Here is a 4,688-nt window from a genome sequence, read left to right as displayed (position 1 = left end):
CTCAAAGGCTACTTTTGGCTATGCTTTGGTGTTGTGTATGTAAATATTTTAGGGGATTATTTATTATGTTACTGATCCTACCCTGATCGTGATTGTGCCCTACCCTAGGGTGTGACCTGGCATTCTGCCCCCACCCTAGGGTGGTACCTGATTCTGCTTCCACCATTGAATGGTACCTGATCCCACCATTGGGTGGTACCTGATTCTGGGGGATAAAACAAGGGTCTGTGGAAGGCAAGAGGCTCTTGGCTGGAACTTATGCTGAGTCTTTGGACTTCAGTCTTGTCCACCGAATAAAGCTAATATTTCCACAAGCCTGACTGTCTGCGAGCTGTTTACCCGCCGTTTCACCTCAGAACCGTCAGCTAGACAGGGTGGCAGATGCGTGCTCCAAGCTGGAGGGGAAAGAACTCATCCTCCATCCCTCCATCAGTCAACCTCTTTTGGGGCTGACTTGCAACACTTTGGGATCACTCCTAGCTTGGTTGGAGGGGGACCACATGCAGTTCTCGGGATAGAATCAGGGTCAAGGCAAGTATCCTACCGAAGTATCCTACTGTCCTATCTTCAGCACCGAGGTGTTTGTGAGGGAGGCACTTAAGTGTGGCCAGTGTCCAGGGGGCGCCTACAGCAGTGACTGTGCCTTTTCATTGATAGCTAAAGGAGGGTGAGGTCACAGAGCTCAATGAATCTGGAGTCTCTGGGTGCCAAGGTCCCATCCAGTGTCTGACCAGAGTGTTAGCTAACTTTGCTCACAAGGGTTAGGTGATGTAGTCCCCCAGTATGGCGTGGCAGGGCCAGGACTGACTTGCCTCCCAGTCACTGTAGTCCTAAGAAACCACAGCTCTCACTTGTATACACATGTTTCCCTTGCCTGGAAGGAAAACAGTTATGTTCCCCATGAGTGGTTTTCACATAGGTACAAAGTAGTTATGTACCAGGTGAAGGTTGGAGGATACAGAATCAGGGAGCCACCACTGAGCTCAGTTGCACAGAGGAAACGACTGCTGCTTCAGACTGGGACTGTAGGGGTCTTCGTCACAACCTAAGAGGCAAGTGTTCTGTCTGTCCTGGCCTCCATCCACCTTCCCACTGTTCCAGCAATAGGATCAAGAAGCTGGGGAGCCTTGCTAATTGCTTGGAGCCAGTCCCCATCCACACTGGCCTTTGTTGGACACACAGAAAAAAAATTAGGGGTTTACTCATAATCAGTTAATTGCTAGGCTGTCCTCACAGCTTGCCTACCACAACACAGCCAGCCTGTCCCAGGGGATCCCAGTATGGCTACAGGACTTGCTTTTATTTGTTAAAGCAGCCTTGCAGAATTCAAGAGGAGCAAAATGAGAGCTATGTTTCCAAATAAAAATTTATTAATAATTTTTCACTGAATCAAGTGCAGAAAGCACATCAAAGCAATTTATACAGCATAGTATGATTCCAGTTCTGTGAAATATCTAGAATAGGTAAATATCTATCTGTATATCCTAAGAAACCTAGTGTACCTAGTTCACCAATATTAAAAGTATGTATCTGAGTGTAGGAATCAATATGGTTTGAATAATTGGTTTCCAAACATTTCCTTCCAAACTTTATCCCCCCCTTTCCTGTTTTGGGGGTCACAACTGGTGGTGGTCATTGTAGGACCCCCAGGAGCTTGGCAGGACTCCCAGGTCTTTGAGGACAGGACAAAGGGTTTATAGGACTCAACCTTACTTCCCACAGAATCAGGCACTTACTTGCCTTGGGCCTTTAAAGAAGGTGTGAACTGAAGATGCCTTCAATGTCTGTCATGTAGATTTGTTTGAACCTTACCACAAGGTTCTACAAGTAAACCATCACCCCAAACATGTTTCTGAGAGGAGGTTTGTGGAAAAGTAGACATGGGCCTCAAATTAGTAAAGTTCAGATCGATCTATGTTTTGAGTTCTACGCACATCCTCCATATTTCTATTCTAAACTCCTTATCTGAGGTTAATTAGGTGGCTGGTATTTTTTGAGTCATCAGAGCTGCCATCTTCATTCTCTATGCATGCTGTTGTCCTGCGTTGTTTCCCCACTGCCATGGTTGAAGTGTGATTCTTACTACATGTTGAGATGGGGTCATGTTCTATAAGAAGTGTGCAGCCACGAAGCAGAGCGGCCATGCTCTTTTTTGTTTTTACTGTATTCTTCTGTGATTGTCACAGGGGATCAGGAAGCAGTCACAGGTGTCGCTTTTTAAAGAGTCCCCTTTAGCCCAAAGACAGGCAGGAATTAGCCCCATTCCTTGTGAGCGGAGGCAAGCCTACCCGAGGTTAGGCACTTGAGACCTGTTTTTGCTGTGTTCTTCTTTGATTGTCCTCAAATCTGTAAAGTTCACTTCAAGTAATGCCACTAAGTATTAGTCACCTGTGTGCCAAACATTGGCTGACATGAGAACACAGCTAGGATCCTTCTGACAGGCCCACTATCTGCAGGCAAGCACCAAAATCCTGCTCCAGACAGGAATAACAGATTTTGATTCACTTTCAGAACTTGCTCCATGGCCTCTCTCCTTCCAGACAGTGAATACAACATTCAGAGATGTGGCCCAGAAGCCAGTATTGCACCCCACATTTCCTAAAACAGTTGGCACCTCTCCATTTGACACCCATATGTCCCACTTCCTATAAGTTATGTCATTCAGGGTCCAAACTGACCACCCTTGTCTTTCTATTCTGTGGCAACACAATAAATAAGTGGCTCCCTGATAAACACACCAGAAAAGGGCAACAGGGGCATCAGCATCATGGCCTGTCAGTCTGGGCACCACTGTGCCATGCTCTGCTCTGCAGACAGTAACTCAAGGAACCCCCATGCACCTGCTGCCTGCCCCAGATTTGTGCTGTGCCATCTTACTGCATTTCACTGTGAGTACTGAGGACACTGGCCAGCCGGGGATAATGGTTGCAAGGACAGCAGGTCTTGTTCAGTCCTGCACTGCACAGTTATGATGGCGGGGACACTGTCTACAGGCTTCTAGGTAGTGAGAGGGATGATCCTGTGAGCCTCTATCTGCTGAGTCATTAGCTGGGCATTTCTAAAGATACCAAGTGAAAAAAAATGGGTTCTTGGGCCAGAGTGAGAGTAACCTCTGAGCACTGTTGGTTGTGGCCCATAAATTTAAAAAAAGGGGGAATTTCCTTGGTTCCTTCCCCAGTACTGCATGGTCCCCCTAGCACTGCCTAGCACTCCCAAAAAATGTTAAATGGCTGATTTGAACATTTATAATGGCCAATAAATGACTGGTGGTGTCAGGAAAAGGACTGTCAGAGAAGTGCTAGAATGGCAATAGTTCGCACCTGAGTTATCAGCTCCGATTTGTGATGGTGACCTGAGCCCTGAGTTCAGGGTCATGAAGCTTAGAGGGAAAAAGGGTCAGCAGTAGATTTCTTAGCTGAAGGCCCACTAGAGGTCAAAAGCCAATGCCTTCAAGTGTCAGAAAAATGAGGCCCAGAGAAAGGAGTGACCTGCCAGCCAGGTCTAATAAGACCAGCACTCAGTTCCCTGCATTGACCATTTCAAGGGTCCCCATCCCCGATGCCAGCCTGCTCTCTGGCCCATGCCTACATGGTTCCAGAGCAGGAATCCAGAGAGATGCATGTGGCTGTAAGTAGGGACTGGATTTAAAGACATCAAAGTTCAGGGTTCTGGCAACTGAGCTTCATCCCCAGCAGTAAATGATGCTTCTAAGAGAGGAATCACAGAAACACTCAGATGTTGCCACCAGCTCTTAGGGAAGCAGAGGTTGTCAGGAAACTCCCCGCCCTACTCAGCTAATTACTACTGGTCACTTCCTGAACCAGGTCTTCACCCAGGCCAGACAAGCCAGGTCAGGATGGGGCTTCTTGGCCCACAGGGTGACGCCTGTTTGGTGACCAGACTGTTTTAAAACAACTTTTGGTTACAGCAAGTACTGCCAGCCGGCCCCAGCCCACACCTGACCATGCCCTGGCAGACGATGACTCCTTTAGTGTGACAGCATCTGTCACCAACTCTGACCTGTTGGTAGTGGCTTCCTGGAGTTCTGGGCTGAACATTGCGAAACCCGACGCCGTCTGAAAGAACTGTCCTATGGACGAGGGAGTGATGCCACTTGCGCCGCACCCAGTGCCTCCTCCACAGCTTTGGAGCTCAGCTCGGGTGATGGAATGGGAGAGTGGAGGCTGAAGGACAGGACCCAACCTGACACTGTCTGCTGCAACTCGAGTAGATCAAGGCCGGAGGGGAAGCAAAGTGCAGGGCTGGGACTTGGCTTGAAATCGTGTTCTTTCAGCGGCTCCTGAATTGCCCCAATTGTGCCAGTCAAGTGATTCAGATCCACAAGTAACACACCTGTGGATAGGGCCAGGCTTCTTCACTAGGTTCTCAGATGACCCTGCTCTGCTGCTGGAAAGGATGGGGAACATGCTCTATCCATCATAGGCAGTTCCTCTGGCGTGGAGTGAGAAGGCCCCACGGGCAGTTTTGAGGTCAACTGCCCACAGCCTGGGCCAGAGATGGCGCCCATAGACCAGATGTCTGCACCAGCCCCATAGACCTGGTCAGCACCTCCCTCAGGCCCCAGAGGGGCAAGCAGGACCCAGACACGGAGCCTTGGATGGCCCTCCATGCCAACCTGCCTGGGTCTAGCAGGGACTGAAGGCCTTGGAAGTGGCCAGCAGGCGGAC

Source organism: Suncus etruscus, chromosome 6, assembly GCF_024139225.1.
Source record: "Suncus etruscus isolate mSunEtr1 chromosome 6, mSunEtr1.pri.cur, whole genome shotgun sequence".
Classification (NCBI taxonomy): Eukaryota; Metazoa; Chordata; class Mammalia; order Eulipotyphla; family Soricidae; genus Suncus; species Suncus etruscus.
The sequence above is the reverse complement of the archived record's forward strand: the minus strand, read 5'-3'. Positions refer to the sequence as shown.